This window comes from Balaenoptera physalus (assembly GCF_965194825.1).
Source record: "Balaenoptera physalus genome assembly, chromosome: 14".
NCBI classification, from domain to species: domain Eukaryota; kingdom Metazoa; phylum Chordata; class Mammalia; order Artiodactyla; family Balaenopteridae; genus Balaenoptera; species Balaenoptera physalus.
This window is the reverse complement of record NC_138893.1, coordinates 45,532,432-45,552,262: the sequence shown is the minus strand read 5'-3', so window position 1 is coordinate 45,552,262 and position 19,831 is coordinate 45,532,432. Positions and strand designations below refer to the sequence as shown.

Below are 19,831 nucleotides of genomic sequence, written 5' to 3'. Positions count from 1 at the left end.
CTCTCATGAATGAGATGAGTGCCCTTGTAAGAAGAGGCCAAAGAGTTAGCTCTCTTTCCACCATGTGAGGATGCAACAAGAAGTCAGCTATGCTCAAGCCAGGAAGTGGGCTCTCACCAGACACCATGCCTACTGTCACCTTGATGCTGTACTTTCCTGCCTCCAGAACTGTAAGAAATCATTATTGTTTAAGCTACCCAGTCTGTATTTTTTTTATAGAAGCTGGAACTGACTAAGACCAGAAAAGTGAGCAAGGTTGGTGTGTTGAAAACAGAAAGAAAACATTGTGTGTGTGTGTGTGTGTGTGTGTGTGTGTGTGTGTGTGTGTGTGTGTGTGTGTGTTTGTTTTTCTTGACTGCACAATAAACTTGGGGAAGACTGGTAGGAAATAATTTCAGATATTTGGTCAGAGGCCTAGTCATGCAGAACTTTGTAAATCAGAGTAATGAGTTAGATTAAATTTCAAATTTGCACTGGAGGGTTTTATTTTCAGCAGAGGGAGTCAAGTTATGTGTAAGTTTTTTAAAAAGACAACATGGAAAATACATACACAAAAGATTTGTACTGAAAAAAAAAATTGAAAGACAAGTACTTATTAAAGAAGTCCAGGCAAGATAGGATGGTGACGTGCATGAGAACTATAGCAATAGACAGGGAAGTGGGTGCATACTTGATTAACTGTTTCAAAAGTAGAGTCAAAACAATTGGGGAGTGGCTATGGTAAGAGGAGTGAAATACAAGGCTAAAGATTGCTCTTAGATTATTGGCATAAGCAACCAAGTGGGTGTTTTTAATATTTATTTGTGTGGGCTAGACTACAGGATGAGTAGAGGGAAGATGGTCAGCAATCAAGAATTCTAGTTCCTATCTCTTCTGTTTGAGATGTCTTTTAGAAATCTCAGTAGTATAGTATGTAAGTAGTTACATACACTGGTGTAGGGTAGTGGGAAGAGCTCACTCTGTAAGTAATGAATTTGAAGGTGAAGGGCATATAGATGGTTCATAGGCAAAAAGTTCACCCAGAAAGAGTGAGTAGTTAGGGAAGAGAAGGGGGTCCAGGACTGAGCCAGGGATCAATGCAACACTGAAAAGTTGAGCAGATGAGGATCAGTTAGCTAAGTAGGGCAGGAACAAGGAACCATCAAAGTAAGAGAAAAGACAGGAGAGTTTTCTGTCACAGAAGCCAAAATAAGAATGTTCACATAACCATGGAATAATCAGCCATATTTAGTGCTTTTGAGAGCTTAAGAACAGAGAAATAATCATTCAATTAGCAACATGGATGTCATTGATAACTTTGACAAAACGGTCTTGGTGGAGTGGGAGGGACAGAAACACAATTGTGGGTTGATAAAAAAAATGCAAGGTAGTGAGTGGGAACAGCAACTATACACCACACTTTTAAGAATCTCATAACAAAGCAAAACAGAAAAATATGTTATTGGCAAGAGGAAGTTCGGCAGAGTCAACAGAAAGCATTTTAAGACAGGAAAAATTTGCCACTCGATGCTCTGTGGTGACCTAAATGGGAAGGAAATCCAAAAGAGAGGGGGTATATGTATAGCTGATTCACTTTGCTATACAGTAGAAACTAAGACAACATTGTAAGGCAACTATACTCCAATGAAAATTAATTAAAAAAACAAAAAATAAACAAACAGAAAAAGATAGGAAAAATTTGGACAGACTTTTACTGTGATAGGGGAATTATCCAACAGAGAGGGAGAAACTGATGATGCTGGAGAGAGTGTGTATAAAGCAGGAGAGAGGTTTTTGAGCAGAAGAGGAGAGATTCAGGACTCCAAATGGAAGTGCCAAACTTATCCAAGATCAATACCATATCCAGCCATTGTAAGATAAGGCCATTCAGAATGAGTAGAAATGTGGATGGGTTGGTAACTATGATGTTGGAAAGATGAGGAAGTACCTACTGATTATTTCTATTAGTTCAATAACTTACGAGGCGAGTTATCAGCTGAAGGTAAGGGGCTGCTGGAATGGAGAAGGCTTGAGGAGACTCAACTAGGCTGTATATAGTCTTTGGAGAATGGGAAAATATACATAATTAACATGTGTAGTAGGATTGCTGGAGAGAGCTATATCTCCTTTAGAGATAGGAAATAAACATAGTAAACAACCTCACTGTGTTTGTTTATTCTCCATCAATCCTTGGCATTTGCCTGTAAGCAGGGGGGAAAAAAAGTATTCATGTGAAGTAAGTCCATTATTTGTGTAACAGAGAGATACTGGCCACGAACAACCAAAGAACGTTTGTTCAACAAAAGACACAAGCGATGTAAATATTGACCATGCAGAACCCGAAGATACAGATAAGGGAACACTGAATGTTCAGAGCAGAGAGAAAGGTAGGAAGCTGGATTGTACCCATAGAGCAAAGCCTTTCCGCATAAGTACATAGCGACATGCAGGACTAAATATTAATATACTGCAGGACAGCAAAGCCTCCTTGCAAATCTACTGATACTTTTACCAGCAGGGGCACTTTCTGCAGTGTCTGCCTGGCCTCCAAATTCCCTCCTGTGAACCTTTCCTCTGCTCAGCCTAAGCAATGGGCTATAGGCCGTTTGCTCTGTGGTCTTCTCCCTGTGGTCATTGCTGATTCATGCAGAGATGGCTATCTCATCCAAGTGGTTCGATCCACTTTGTCTTGTTTATTTAAATCAGGATCGATTGCTGCCAATTTGTGTCTGCTGGTCATTTGAGCCAAATCAGTAAAATCAGGAGTTGAAGAATGAAGGAGAAATGCTGAAAAAAAGCTGTGATATAATTGTTTGTCTAGAAAGACAGACCTTTCTTTAAATCTGCTTTGATTCTTTACAGCCTCAGATATTAGATCTCCCAGAGACTTGATTCCACTCCCTAAACAGGGTTCTGGAAGAAAGTCCTATATCCTTATAGCAAAGTCTGTTCTGCGGCCTAAGCATTTTGAGTGGATTTTTGTAGTTTGTAAATAAAGACATTCCCAAGGCTAACAGTGAACTTAAGTATATGATTAAGCAATGGCAAGAGTCTTCTGAAAATCATAAGGTAACATGAGGAAGTAAATGCTCAGTGTGGACTGCCATGTGCTTAGTCATAGGCCATGAGGAAGAAATGAAACAGAAATTCAGGTTCTATCAAAACAGGGACTCTTTCCTCAGCTATCCCCAGCTAAGAAATTTCATCAGCTACTGAATTTGGGAGAATAAAAAAGTAGTATCCCTCTGTAAAACATGCAGAGTTGCCATATTTAATCACGCTAATGTAAATTATGTAGCACAGTATATTTATTCAATAGTGTGGATTCATTCAATCTCAATCTTTCTGTTATTTTCATGAAGTTCTAAACCTCAGATCCCTTCCAGATAGGGTTAAAGATAAATAACTCAATGACACTGGTACACCCTACCTGGCTATTTTTAGACATAGTTCTTGTGGTCAGAGTGGGTAAAACAAGGTAAGCAATATATATATATATATGTGTGTGTGTGTGTGTGTGTGTATCTGATATATATATATCAGAAAAAAATGTTGCTTTAACAACACCAATGTAGTAGGTGCATTACAATTACATTATAATTAAATATCATGATGAACCCTGGCACCTTGGAAGAGACATGGGGAAAAAAGGACTCAAATAGTATTGCTGCCAAGATCTACTGTTAATTGAAACTTGCCCTGTGATGTCAGGGTGGATGCCTTGAGAAGTGCATAAGGATACACAGTATCCTCATTACCAGGTTCCCCTCCCCCGCAGCATGCTGCCTTTCCAGGAACAAGAGACAAGACAGACTCATGGAAAAACTTCAAAACATGTATGAATGAAACAATTTTTTATTTCAACATTGCCAACACTTCATCTTTTTGGCCTTAGTCCACTAAGAGTCTGTAAGGATTTTGGGAATTCTGTTAGCTTTTCTTAGCTGCAGTTTATCTCTAATTGGATTTAGCTAATCTCTACTATTCACTGCTTTTACAGTTTATGATATTAAAGTCAATGTAGATTTTGAATTTCCTTAACTCAAAATTGGCAATAAAAATAGTTACTCGGTACTGACCTCAAAGAGTTGCTACGTATGTAAGCTACCAGGGTGACTCTTCCCAGCAAGGATTCACATTAAACCAAAAGCTGTATTTCTTTTTTAAACTATTTTAACTCTTTGTATGTACCTGCAAAGATGGATTATTTAATCTTCTAGTCAGTTTAAAAATCAATACAAGTAAATGAGTAATAAATGTGAAGGGCTCTATATTGATTCAATTCAATTTGACAAACATTTATTGAAGAATTATTATATGCTGATCCCTTCAATAGGTACAGATTGGGACACGGTCCCAGATCTTGAAGTGTTTACAATCTTGAAGGGAGAGTTTTTATAAGAAAAACATACACAGAAAACATACTGAGTAATTCAAATAATAAATTAGTATCTGAACATGTGTATGTTTACATGGGTATATGGTATATGCATGTAAAATTTCAGGTGAAGATAAAGAACGGTAACAAGCAGATGGGCAACGAGCAGAGGGGTGGCTCTTCTGCCCATGTTAGTCAGATAAGGATTCTCTGAAGAGCTAACATTTTAAAAAGTCGTAAATGAAGGGAGGGGGTGAGCCACATGAAGATGGAGTGGAGTAGTGCTCAAGGCAGGAAAATAGCTCAGGTGAAGACAAGGTTGGCTTGCTCAGGAAACCATGAGATGGCCAGTGTGTCTGAAGCAACATGAATGGGGGAGAGGAAGGGAGATGTGGTCAAGGAGGGAATCCATGACCACTAAGAGTCTTGCCCAGTCATGGAAAGAATTCTATTCTGAATGTGATGGGAAACCATTAAACAGTTTTGAGCAGGTAAGTGACATGATCTGATTTATTTTTTAAATGTTATCCTGATGGCTACATGGAGAACTGACATGTGGAATGCCAGGGAAGAAACAGAGACCAGCTTAGAGACCAACATGGCCATCCAGGTCAGGGAGAATGTCAGCTTGCATTAGGCTGGTTAACAGTAGAAGTGGGCAGACTGGGGATATGTTTTGAAAATAAAGCTTGTAGAACTTGGTGATTGGAAATGTGAAGAATCAAGGACATACTGGTTTTTTATTTGAATGAATCATTGAAAAGTGGTGCTTGAAATTTTACAGAAAGGGGAAGTTTGTAAAAAAAAAAAAATGTTGAGATATGTTTGAAAGGATTGTATCAGTTCTGTTTGAGACATGTTACTGTCAAGATGGATATTAAACACTGAATACAAGATGTCAAGTATGCAACTGGATTTTCACATATGGAGTTCAAGGGAGAGGTCAGAGCTAGAAATTCAGTTGGGAAGTCATCAGCGCATAGATGGTATTTAAAGCCATGAGACTGAATGAATCACCTTGGGAATGAGTGTAGAATGAAAATAAAAAATAATGAGTAATGAAGATTAAATGACATATGTATAAAGCAGAGCTAGTAAAAGCTCAAAGATGACTTTAGGAATGTTGGCATAGACAAAATTATGACCTACAAGTTTTAATAATCTTATAAATGATGGAAGATACACGCACACACACATACAGATATACACACCAAAAATTCCCTGTAACCTCACCAGTACAAAATAGTTAATATTAACTATTTTTATATTGCCTTTTGTTCTTTGTACATTTGTCTTTATTTTTTGCAGAATTATAATGATACTTTATATGATCTTATATTACTCAAGTATATATCATAAGCACATTATAGGCAACTGTAAATGTGACCTATATGGAATGAAGGACACAAGAAGGGGATCACTCAAGACTAAAATTTCCATGTGATGAAAGGGACTACAGAGAGGAGCTCACTAAGTATTTGCTGAAATAGTGAATGAATCGATATCTTCCATGCCCAGTCTCCGAGTCAGGAATTACTATATCTATGGATCACTAGGCAAAAGAGGTCAGAATTGCCCCTACACTTATTCAAGCTCCTTAGGAGTATTATTGGGATGGTATTTCCTCTGTTTTGGAGAGAATGTGCCACAGAGTCATACAAGGGCAAGAAGGCTGTGCATTTTCCTACTAGGTTCCCGTGACCCACTTCATTTCAATAATAGCATAGCATTGTAATGGAACTTCACCAATATTTTAAGGCTTTACACTTAATATTCAAAAATTAGTTCCAGTGTCAACTAGCCATAAATGATGAGAATGGGTTTTGTTTCATTGTAATTTTCAAAAGCATCTTTCTATTAAAAAATAATAAACTGGAGGGATTGAAGGGGAAAGGATGGGGCTTATTCATTCATGTTAATGGCAGTTTACCCACCAGCTAATTCCATTTTTCTTATCTCTGTGGAAAAATAGAGCTACACTTCACACTAGGGTTTTTCTTACTATAACTGGACAACCCAACAGAAACTCCCTTCAATACTTATATAATGGTAGATGCCATTTAACAAAGATCTACATGCTAGGTTTATAGCAGGCTTAATATAGTATCCCATGTAATCCTCATGGCAATTCTATAGTATAGGTTTATGTGTAATATATAATATATGTGTGTATGTAGGCATATGCATGCTTATATACACACACCCGAAGTCATAAAAGTTATAGGTGACAGAGCTGGTACTTGAACTACAATCTGTCTGATGCCAAAGTTGCAATCTTAAGCACTATGCTACACAAAAGTTCCCAGAGGTTTCCCACAGTGGCCCCTGGGAGACACAGTCATATAGTGTAAGATGCATGAATTGCAGAATTAAATGGTCCTTAATTGAAATACCAGATATTAAACCTCTTTCAGCCTCTCATTGCTCATGTGTAAAAACTGAGATAATAATTTGTTTTTTTCAAGACTATTATGAGGATTAAGTGAGAAAATTTATGCTAAGTCACATAGTATTGTATTTGGTATTACTGGACCCCAATTCCCTTGAGAATCTATTTTTATTCCAAGCTTCTAGCCCAGTATCTGTGAAAAAAACTAAATGCACAAATGTTGAATGAATTGCACATAGTAGGTAACCCACGAAATATCTAGCTGCCTCATTTGCCTCGGGCATCCTCAGAACAGTCCATGGATTGTCTCTTTACTTTGGATAAAAGAGGGAATTAAGAAAGGTAAGAGTTTACTACTTAAACTCTGAAAGAACAGCCTCCTATTTCAGATATTTTTCTTTGAACCCGTATCACTGGGTGCCGCCTACGGAGATCACAAGTGTCCCAGAGTAGTGGAGATCAGCCCATTTTAGGCTGAAACATTTTCCAGGTAATAGATTAACACACTCAGCACACAGCCTCACTGACATTGCTTCCGGTAAGTTGCTTTTACTAGAGAAAATTAAATAGGGCTCTCCTGGGGGCACTATTTTAGACAAGGACGTCCCCTGAGCCATGAGGACACTTAGAGAAATCCATGGTGCTGACTGATGTCATTGCATTTTGATGACAGATCATTTTCTCAGGTAACCCAGAGTAGAAAGACTGTGTGTGTGTGTGTGTGTGTGTGTGTGTGTGTGTAAAACAGCTGACACAAACCAAAAGAATGAGAATCAAACACAGCGATAACAAGACCCAACTACCTTCCCAGTTTGGTGGAACCTCAGGTGTGACAGCAAAATAAGGGAGTCCTAGGGACACCCAGTGAGCATAGCTAAATGCACAATGAATCAGGAACATAATGAAAGAGACATGCCAAACATAACATAAATTGGGAGAGGTGCTATACACAGAGGAGAGGACACAAAAAGTTCCCAAAGAGCAACCAGGTAGAGGCCAAATTTTCAGCAGAGACTTAGTAGTTTAGATCAGGGGCATCAGACAGACTTGGGTGTGAGCCCAGCTCTGTCATGTACTAGCTGAGTGACCTTGGGCAAGCAATTTCTATTCCAAGCTTCAGTTTGCTCATCTAGAAAGGGGAACAGTAACAGTACCTAGTTTATGGGGCTGTTAGAAGGTTTATAGTGAGAATGTAGCACAATTCCTGACATTTATTAAAAACCCAATAAATGTTGGTGGAAGTGGTGGTAGCATTCAGTGCTCAATAAATGCTCCTTGTTATTACGGTCTAGGAACTGGGCTAACTGCACTTAATCCTCCTAATAACCCAAGGAAGTGAGTGCAATTATTTTCCTCCTGTAACAAATGAAAGGACTGAGGCACAGAAAACTAAGGAACTTGACTATGCCATACAGTTGATTCGTGAGAGAGCTAAAACTGAAACCAAGGCAGGATGGCTCTAAAGTTGGGGCTCTTAACAGTTAGGGCAGTGGGGATGGTGGTGGTAGTAGCAAAATTGTAGAAATGCAGTAGTTTATTAAAAGGCACTAATGTCATCCATCTTTAATAAGGCACTGAATAATTCATTTATTTATTCATAAAAAAAGAAATGAGTATTTGCTTCCTGTCAGATGCTCTGTGAGATTTAGAAAGCAGTGACTAGCTTCATGGGAGTCTGAAGAAATGCATGTAACACACACGCTCTGGGATTTGAATTCAAGCCCTGCTGGTGCTGGGTGACGTGGGGACTGCTACTTAACTTGCCCAGCTTCAATTTCCTCTTTGGTGAAACTTCACGTGATTGCTATGAAGATGAAATTAAAGAGAATAATCATATAATGCACCTAGCATATCATAGAGCATTTGATAAATGTTAACTAAACCTGTCGTGTCTCTTTCCTTTAAACTGCTTGGGTAGATTTTCATTTACATATGAAAAGTTAAACCCAAAAATGAAAGGTCAGTGACACCTAACACAATGCGTGCAATATCAAATTCCTTTCTTCCTTCTGTCTTTCCCTCTGTGCATCTTCCTTCCTTCCTACTTTCCTTCCTTCCATCATGCACCATGTACTGTATGTCTACTGCATGCCAGGCCATATGCATAGCACTAGGGATACAACAAAACCAGACAGTAAATATATGATCAAGTGCTATCCTTAGTGTTCCAGAGAGCGAGATCACTCTGTAATGAAGTGACCAGAGACAGTCTTGCACATAAGATAAAACTGAAGTTAGCCCTTAAGGGCAGAGAACCTGGGCAGGGAGCAATCATCTAAGAGCAGGGAGAGGATAGAAGCAAAATGTAAGAAGTCCTAATGTGTGAGATCTTTGCTCATCAGTAACTGGTATCGTTTGGCTAAATAAACTAATCATAGACAACAGCCATTATAATTAATTTCCCCAACTCCCTTTTGGAAATTTTTCCTTAATAATAAGCTTGCAATGAAACCAATGTATAAACCAGAAAACACTGAAGTATTCTGACTGAAGCTGGGAAAAGAAGTCCAGAGACCTTACCAGGAACATGCCTTTTGCTCCAGGGCATCTACGGAGATCCCACAGAACTTCTGGAATGAAACGTAAAGCAAAAAAACCCCACAAAAGCTCTCTTAAGAGAGTAGTGAAAGTTTAAACATTCATCTGGGAACAGCCTAAGGAGAATGTTGAGTACAAGTCTGAGTAAGCCTATACCTAAAGAAATTGAATGAAGAATTTGAACAGGAAAATAATATAAGGAAAGTATGCTGAGGGAAAATCATCTTAGATAAATAGTCTGATTTGGAGGACTAAAATAATACCTGCAAGGTGATTAAATGGGTATTACTACAGTTTAATTTTAATGCACTCCAAAGATTCTTGTACAGAGATCAATATGGTCTGAGTTGTAATAAGGATCTAACCACACATTTACATATAGCTCTGAGTACCTCCTTTAAAAAAGAAGGAAGCGGAACCCCACTATTTTTAGAAGTGTAAACACTTTTGTGTATGAAATAAAATGCATAAATGTTCTTCTGACCTTCAGAACTGTAAGGTAATACATGTGTGTTAAGTCACCAAGAGGGTGATAGTTTGTTACAGCAGCAACAGGAGACTAATACAAAATAGTCTCAATAACTTGAAAGAGGGCTTCCCTGGTGGCGCAGTGGTTGAGAATCTGCCTGCCAATGCAGGGGACACGGGTTTGAGCCCTGGTCTGGGAAGATCCCACATGCTGCAGAGCAACTAGGCCCGTGAGCCACAACTACTGAGCCTGCGCGTCTGGAGCCTGTGCTCCACAACGAGAGAGGCCGCGATAGTTAGAGGCCTGCGCACTGCGATGAAGAGTGGCCCCCACTTGCCGCAACTGGAGAAAGTCCTTGCACAGAAACGAAGACCCAGCACAGCCAAAAATAAATATAAAAAAAAATAGATTAATTAATAACTTGAAAGATAGAGAACTATACAGAATATTTTGAAGGTCAAAGAGATTCACTGACCCATTCCTAGAGTTAATTCTTAGAACATCTCTTTTCTGGCCACTTTGCTTTTCCTTAAAATTTCCTAGCGATTATCTAGGCCCTCAAGTTTTCAAATCATCTTGAAAACAATACAAGACGATTGTATCCCTTCCACAGTGATTTCCTCCATGTAGATCCATGACAATGTGAACCTACATCAGTAGCTTACATTTTTATCTATAATCCAGAATCCCAAGCAAGGGCAAAATTGCACTCAGTAAATTAGCATTTGATCTTACGCAAAACACATCTCATTGAACAAATTTAACATTATGTTACTTTGGATTAAGGGTGCTCGTTGACTTACTTCTTGAGGGATGTCAAATAAAGCCTCTAAGATGTTTCCCTAACCTCTTTCTATTCTTTATATGGACCATGTAGTAGGTAGAACAATGATCCTCCCCAAAGATACCCATGTTTTAATCCCTGGAACCTGTGAATATGTGAACTTACAGAGCAAAAGGGATGGTTTAGCTGTTGTTTACCCAAAAATCTTGAGGTAGGAGATAATTCTGGATTATCTGAGTGGGCCCAGTGCAACTAGAAGAGTCCTTCTAAGTTAAAGAGGGAAGAAGAGTCAGAGAAAGAGATGTTATGAAGAAAGCTAGAGTCCGAGCGATGCTACGTTGAGATTCAACTGGCTATTGCTGTTTTTGAAGATGGAAAGGAGGTCACGAGCCAAAGAATGTGGGTGACCTCTAGAAGCTGGAGAAGACGAGGCAACAGATTCTCTTCTAGAGTCTCCAGAAGGAACACAGTCCTGTCAACACTTAGATTTTAGCCTAGTGAAACCCATTTTGTTCTTCTGACCTTCAAAACTGTAAGGTAATACATTTGTGTTGTTTTAAGTCACCAAGAGTGTGAGTTTGTTATAGGAGCAACAGGAAACTAATACAAAACAGTCTCAATACTTGAAAGATAGAGAACTATACAGAGTATTTTGAAGGTCAAAGAGAGTCATTGACCCATTCCTAGAGTTAATTCTTAGAACATCTCTTTTCTGGCCACTTCGCTTTTCCTTTTGAATTGTCTTTTCTGGTCCATGATGTTATGGAGAGGTATGAATGTATAATCAATGCACTAATGCTCAATCTAATGAGCTGTGACAGCTTGTCTTATATGTCAAACTGACACAGGACATTTAGCAAATGCAAGGAAGTTTCCAAGAAAAAGACTCACTTCTGAATTTTTCCAATGTCCCCATCTCCCACAACAGCAACATGCATTCTTTAGGAGCTGCCAAATGAAAACAGGAATACAGATAGAGTGGTACACTGTCACTTAAGTAAATCACACCAGGCTTGAAACCTGGGGAAGGTGGCAGGCCAACTTGGACCTTCTTGAAGACAAGATTAAATTGCAGCTCAGGCAAAAGTCACTGAAATGAATACTTCATATTCGAAGGCAACATATATTTACAGAAAATGAAATCTTGGTTAAAACATTTTTGAATCATGTCTAAGTGTTCATTATAAACTAGAAAGATTTTGCTTGATTTACTTTGTTCAATTTCTAGGCTTTTTCTCTTTCTGTGCTAATGGCAAGGTATCAATCAAAGCTGTAATCAGATTTTGCAGAAGGCCACTGGCATCATTTTCAATCATTTAAACTTTGCCAGCCTGCTTCCCTTCTTTATGAATCACAGAGATTAATGTGAAAGGATTTTTTTAATGCATTTTAGAAAAATTAGCAAATTATAATTGTTCTTTAATTCCTAGCTCACCATTTCACCAGGCATTATGCATAGTGGCTCCTAGCAGCTTTATTGCTCAGAGGAAGACAAATGGTGAAGGCATCCTGTACTTAACACTGGAATGGCTCTTTGGACAGATAATGTATATATTCGCAGTAGAAAGCTTTAGATAAAAGTGCTTTCATAGTTATACCTTTTATCCCCCAAGTTATTTTCCTAAATAAATATCTCCTAAAGTAGGCTACGGTCAAACAGCAAAAAAAAAAAATTACGTAAATTTTGTTTTCAAGCTGGTCAACTTTTGAAATTCTTCATAGTTCCTTCAGGTGGAAGATTTTTGCTTCAATTTAGACAAGAACATTTTTAGATTTTCAACCATTAAATTCTTTTGAAAACTTTTTCCAACCTGTTGAAATCAGATTTATTATGTTTTCCTGTTTATATAAACACCGCATGCTCATTTTTAAATGACACATGAAAGAATAAAGTATAGCAGATAAAGTAAAAATGACCTAAAATCCCATCAGCCTGAGGTAGCAACCACTCATTTTAAGACAATTCTTACATACATGTAGATTTAACACCTTTATTCTTCTTCCTCACCCTTCTCTTTCTCTCATTCTTTCTTTTGCTTATATCTTCTCCCTTTTTGCCTCACACTACAATACCCTTAGTCTCTCTGTAATTCCTCCTCAAAAGCACAGTCCTAAATGTAAAATGTAAAACTATAAAACTTACAGGAGATAACATCAGATAAAACCTACATGACCTTGGGTATGGCAATGATTTTTTAAACCCAGCACCAAAGGTACAATCCATGAAAGAAATAATTGAATAATTGGATTTCATTCAAATGAAAAAATTCTCTCTGTGAAAGACAATGTCAAAAGAACGACAACACAACCACTGAATGGGAGAAAATATTTGCAAGAGACACATCTGAGAAAGGACTGTTATCTAAAATAGACAATGAACCCTTAAAATTCAATAGTAAGGAAGCAAACAGCCAGAGTAAAAAATGGGCCAAAGATATTAACTGACACCTTGCCAAAGATATACAGATGACAAGTATATGTAAAGATGCTCCAAATCCTATGTCATCAGGGAAATGCAAATTCAAATAGTGAGATACCACTACACACCTATTAGACTGGCCAAAATCTGCAACACTGACAATACCAAATGCTGGTGAGGATTTGGAGCAACAGGAATTCTCACTCATTGTTGGTGGGAATATAAAAATGGTACAGACACTTTGGAAGACAGTTTGGTAGTTTCCTACAAAACTAAATATACTCTTACTATATGAATCAGCAATCATGCTCCTTGGTGTTTACGCAAAGGAATTGATAACTTATGGCCCCACAAAAACCTGCACACTGAAGTTTATAGCAGCTTTATCTATAATTGTCAAAACTTGGAAGCAACCAAGATATCCTTCAGTAGGTAAATGGATAAATAAATTGTGGTATATCCAGACAATGGAATATTATTCAGTACTAAAAACAAATGAACCATCAAACCATTAAAAGACTTAAACTTAAATGCATTTTACTAAGTGGAAGAAGGCAATCTGAAAAGGCTACAAACGTCTGATTCAACTATATGACATTTTGGATCACTTAAAATTACAGAGAGTTGCACAGAAGGAGAAAATGTGAAGCCACATAGAGAAAAAAAAAGCCAGTGGATTAGAGGCTCTTATCAGTGCAAACGCCTTGTCAGATTGGTAGTGACATTGGTACTCTTATCTGTTCTCTCCTCTTTCCTCTTTTCTAAGCAAAAACTTCTCTGATGTTTTTCTAGCAAAAGTCTCTCTGGAGCTTTTTACATGTTTTAATTGGCATTGGTTTTAGGTTAATTTTCTTTCATTTTTATGTACTGATTGATTTGCACAGGAAAGAAAGAAAAACAACATAACAGCTAATTTGGTGAAACCTTGCCAACTGGCTTTCAGTGTGAAACAGACTTTAAAGTTTTATCCATCTGGTGCTACTTAATCTAGAAGTTCACCATTCCTCATCATCAAGGATCAGATCAGGTTTCTTTTCCTCCAATCCCACTTTTAGAAAGTGTGTGTGTGTGTGTGTGTGTGTGTGTGTGTGTGTGTAGAATTCGTTCATTTAGTCAAAATCAGTGTGTGTCATCTGCTTAGTAATGATGGGGTAAGAAGTAGCAAGCAGTGTCACTTTTTTTTTTTTTTTTGAAGGATCTTCATTTCAGAAATAGAGAGAGGGCTTTATCTCCTAAAATGATAGCAAAAACATTTGCCCGGCTAAGTCCCATGGATTGTCTTAACTCTTACACCTGTATCTATGCTACAACCCCCCTCTTCTCCTTCTCTAGATGTATCTTGTCCTTCCAAGTCCAGTTCATACCCCACCTACCTCAAGAAACTTTTGTTTTAAATTTTCTCCCCTATGATCATCTCATCAGCACCATACATTCATTCAAACACCCAATTTCATTTCACTCATTTTTTTTGTCTTCCAATCATTTTTCCTGTTCCTTGAGGCTGGGAATCACGCAGCCTGGTACTCACAGGAAAACCATGATGCTGAACACACAGCAAGAGACTAAAGGATACTAACTGGATTTTTATTCATTCAGAAAATAATCAATCACTGAGCATCTATTATATCATAGATGTACCAAGTATACAGCTGTCAACAAGACTCTCATAATATGGTAGAAAAAGCAAACATTAAAAATTATTTGCAAAATTGTATTTACAATTACCATGTGTGTTAGGAAGAAGAAATGAGACTGTATGAATAGCTATACCTGGAGAAGCCATTCTAGTCCTCCCTGGTCAATACTTAAGCTTCCTAGGGGCAGGGATATTGGAGTGTAGTCTATGAAGCAAGTTAGGAGACTAGGAGATAAAGAGTAGTCTGCTTTTAGGGAATTTGGCAAGTGGGACTATTCTAACTGGTTGTGGGACAAGACTGTCCCAGAGAATGGCAGCTATCCAGGGACCACAGTTCGTTGAAGACCACAAACTAAACAGGGCTGGTACCTACCATGAATTCACAGCCTAGCAGTTCCCTGGTATAAGTAGCCTATTGCAGGCATTCTGAAAAAGTCTTTTCAGCATTCTTAATTGAATCTCAAGTTTAGGTAGTTATTTCCTTTTGAGTGTTTATAACAAATCATCATTTTTCACCTCCTGTGCAGTGTTATGGGCTCAAATGTGCCACTTACACAAAATTAATCTGTTGAGGCCCTAACCCCCAGTACCTCAGAATGTGACTGTATTTGAAAGTAGGGTCTTTAAAGACCTGATTAAGTTAAATTAAAATGAGGCCATTATGCTAGGGACTGATCCAACATGAATGTTCTCATAAGAAGGGGTAGAGACACCAGGGAGGCACCTGACAGAGGAAAGGTCATGTGAAGACACAGCAAGAAGGTGGCCATCTGCAAGCCAAGGAGAGAGACCTCAGAAGAAACCAACCTGCCAACACCTTAATCTCGGATTTGTGATCTCCAGAACTGTAAGAAAATAAATGTCCCTTGTTTAAATCACCAAGTCAGTGGTATTCCCTATGGGGCATTCTGGAAACAGACCCCTCCCCATATCCTCTGCTTTAGCTAGTCTCTGAAAAACCTAGATAACAGGATCAGCACATTTCCTGAGCTGTTTTACAGATGCTAAAACCCCCACCAAATGGAAGGCTTTGGTTAACTACTTGATGACCTTGAGCACATAGGCCTACTAGAGCCTGAGGATTGATAATGTTAACCCCTGTGACACTGTCCTGTTACCTCATCATCAACCAATCAGAATTGTGCACAAGCTGATCACAGACCATGCACTTACCCTCCCTCACCTTGCCTTTAAAGATGCCTTCCTGAGACCCAGCAATCCCACTACTGGGCATACACCCTGAGAAAACCATAATTCAAAAAGTGTCATGTACCAAAATGGTCATTGCAGCTCTATTTACAACAGCCAGGACATGGAAGCAACCTAAGTGTCCATCAACAGATGAATGGATAAAGAAGATGTGGCACATATATACAATGGAATATTACTCAGCCATAAAAAGAAACGAAACTGAGTTATTTGTAGTGAGGTGGATGGAACTAGAGACTGTCATACAGAGTGAAGTAAGTCAGAAAGAGAAAAACAAATACCATATGCTAACACATATATATGGAATCTAAAAAAAAAAAAAAAGAAAATGGTCAGAAGAACCTAGGGGCAGTACAGGAATAAAGATGCAGACCTACTAGAGAATGGACTTGAGGATATGGGGAGGGGGAAGGGTAAGCTGGGACAAAGTGAGAGAGTGGCATGGACATATATACACTACCAAAATAGAGAGCTAGTGGGAAAGCAGCCGCATAGCACAGGGGGATCAGCTCGGTGCCTTGTGACCACCTAGAGGGGTGGGATAGGGAAGGTGGGAGGGAGGGAGATGCAAGAGGGAAGAGATATGGGGACATATGTATAACTGATTCACTTTGTTATAAATCAGAAACTGACACACCATTGTAAAGCAATTATACTCTAATAAAGATGTTAAAACAAAACAAAACAAACAATAAATAAATAAAAATGCCTTCCTGAAACCCATGATAGTTCGGGCTTTTCGAGCACTAGCTATCCCTGATTCCTTGTCTGGCACCTTATAATAAACCCTGCACTTTCTTTCATCACATCCTGGTGTCAGTATACTGGCTTTACTGTGCGCTGGCAAGTGGACCCACGTTTGGTTCGGTAAAAATGGCAGCCCCCGCAAACTAATACATAAAGTTACTTGGCCTTTCTGTTTCTGTAAGTTCCCATCCTAACTAATCAAAGTTTCTGCCTTTGATGAGTTGAGTCCTTACCTCTTCCTCACAACCCACCAAAACATAATTCTCTTTTTTCCTTAACATTAAGATGGTATGTTATTCTGTCTGGCACCTGCCACAGAAGAACTTCAAGTCTAACTAAATGCTTTTCACATTGAACCTGATGAGTCCAGGTGTGGATGGTATTGCAGACACAGAAAAATCATTTGTTACTACCAATGCCCTTCTCTCTCTCTCAATTTATTCTGCCATCCCTAAGTCGCCAGGATACAGAACTCCTTTCCTCAGTCAATACCTCCTCTAAAATATTGTTTTATATAAAGAGGAAAATGCATAACCCTCACTCATATTTTAGCCAGCTAGATCCTAGTCTGTACCTGACTTTCTTGACTTATATCCTCCCTATATTTGCAGAGCTCTCCTTTGAAATACTATTTCTTGAGTATCATGACTTGAGTTGGCAAAATTTCTGCAGAGCAGCCAGATAAACTTTATATACTTGAGTGTCTTTGATTTATTATTTTCCTAGTTCAAGGGGCTTCTCACAGGCCATTTTAAATTGGGTATTAGAATTAAGGGTGCCTTTGGAAAAGTCACTTTTATACACAGATATATCTTTTGTCCTTGTTCTGAAGCAATATTGTGTAAGCATAAAATAATCCTCATCGAATTCTCTTAGCCCATATAACCCTCTGGAAAACTGAAAAGACTCTTTCCTGGAATTAGATATGGAACACTGCAGAACATTCCTGGCTCTCTTTGGTTGCAGGGGTACCTTATGTGCTAGGGCCAACACTTTCAAGGCTCAGGAAAGTCATGATCTGAATCATCTGGAGTTAGTTGTTTAAACGTTTCAGAGGAGAAATAAATTGAGGGCAAAATGTGGTACAGAAGTTAGTATGCAGGGGCTTATCTAAGACACTCATAGTCTCTAATGCTCATTGGTTTTAAAGATACATCTAATATGTTACAAACTGAAATCCAGTGCTTTTAACAGAGTAGATGCTGACAATCTAATAACTAAGTGGAACAAACCACCTTCAATAAATTCATCAGTCAATGGTCATTATTCTTTCATTTTATCATCATATTCCCAGAAATATAGTTGAATTTAATTCATGGAACTTCAGGTATCTGTTGTTAGCAGAACAAGAGCAGCAAGAACCTGATTTTACAAGGTACATTATTCACTGTTAAAAAATCCTGAATTATTCAATACTCAAACACTGAATTTCACCTCAAAACTAGGCACTAGATGAAACTATAAAGAAAAAAATTATATCTTTCTCTTTGTTCATGTATTTACTTTTTTAATAAGAGAAAGAAAATATTGGCAATAATTTAAAAATGCTGTTTTGGGTGGATTTTTTAGTTGGAGAGTTTATTTTGAAGGCTAGAATCTAGTTGGATTCATGCAGAATTTTTACTTTCTCCTTAATCTGGAAAAGTCATCCAGAAAGGAGAGGATTTTAGGGGGACATTAGAGGTCATATGTGGTAGAACCAAGGATTTTTCTACTGCGTCCACTTTGACAAATTGCCACCTTCTCTACTATTACTAAGGATAAGCTAGTAACCCCAAATAGGTGGAGTTCCTTCCTTCAATACTTCCTCCTCAAATGAAAGTTAATCCAAACAGCACAATTCTTTTGAAATGTGAGTTAATCAGAGGGTTGACTCTTTCGTAATTGAATCAGGCTTGTGATGAGCTAGCATCCCAAATGGGCCCTCAGTGTCATTTATCCAACCCCACCGTTTTGCTCGTAAAAAACTTGAAGCCCACGGGTATTTGAAAAGTCACACAGTTGGTGATCTAACTGGAATGGAACACTTGGTTCCCCTCTTGGACCAAGACTCTCTCCAACTCAGCACATGTCTTTCCAGCTTGAGCTAGACCAGATAAAAAATCCCATGCTAAGCCTTCTTTTACACGTTGCCCATCCTCAAATTTGATCTGGTCTTGAGAAACTATGCTGTTTAGAGAGGTATTCAGGGGCAAACAAAGATAGAAACAGATTAACTAGCTCTGCCTTACTGTCATACATGGCATTTCTCCCGAAGATTGTTCTTTATATCACCATCAGATTCAAATACAGTTCAGAAATAATTTTCAGAAATTACTTGTTTGCAGATCCTCTGGGTCCAGTCAACGAACTGGGATTCTGAAGACTCAGGAGGAATAATTCGTTTCAGGTAACCTCATCCCTCAGAGCATCATACTTTGGAAAAAAAGGATAATTATGAATTTTCCAATATACTGAAGAATAGCTACTCACACTGTGTTACTTGTCAACATATCTTGGGGGGTATTGGGATGGAATCAAATACGTCATACCATGACATTTAAATGTTCACAAACCTAAGTGATATTCTTGGAAAAAATGTACTTTACCATTCCTATTCATTTTCAGGAAATGTTTAATTATACCAGAGACAGAAGAAAGTATAATGTGAGAGGAAGGAATCACCCATGCAGTACCCTTGAGAGAATGAAACTTATGGAAGATTTTTATTATAATAACAATGAGATGGCATGAACATTCCTGCTCTGTAAAAGCAACAAAGTTCTTTTCTCTTTGACCTCTCTGAGATTAAAGTAGAATGTATAATTTCTTCTTCCCTTTGTCATTAATAGAAGACTACTGTCTAAATATTGAGTCCAAGGCCACAATTTGGAAATATGGAGATGTGGCTCTCACTTTAAGTTAACAGGAAGAAATTTAATTCAAAAACAGAGGTATCCCAAATGGCTGCACTTTATTCTTCAATATTAAAGAATAGACATATCCTCACCACTCTACTACAGATTTGTTGGCTGTGGCTGATTAATTCATTAAGATCAGCAAATATGGATTGAGTCTCCACCATGCCCCAGGCATTTTTCTTCCCATATTCTAGTGGGAAAAGACAAAAAAAATATGGAACAAATACCTCATGTCAGATCATGGTACATGGGAAGCAAAGTGAAGGAAGGAAATGGACATGGAGAGTAAGGCATCACATGGGTGCTATTTTATACAAAGTCACAGGGAGATAAGTCTCTAATAAGGTGATATTTGGGTCGAGGCTGGAAGGAAATGAGGCATG

General features: G+C 38.2%; 1 long non-coding RNA gene across 1 annotated transcript; it reads left to right on the top strand.

The window, feature by feature from the left end:
* Nucleotides 1-4,592: 4,592 nt before the first annotated feature.
* Nucleotides 4,593-18,894, top strand: LOC309643076. The gene is made up of 2 exons (XR_014253538.1): nt 4,593-9,783; nt 11,075-18,894. It is a non-coding gene; the product is annotated as an uncharacterized lncRNA (long non-coding RNA).
* Nucleotides 18,895-19,831: the final 937 nt, after the last annotated feature.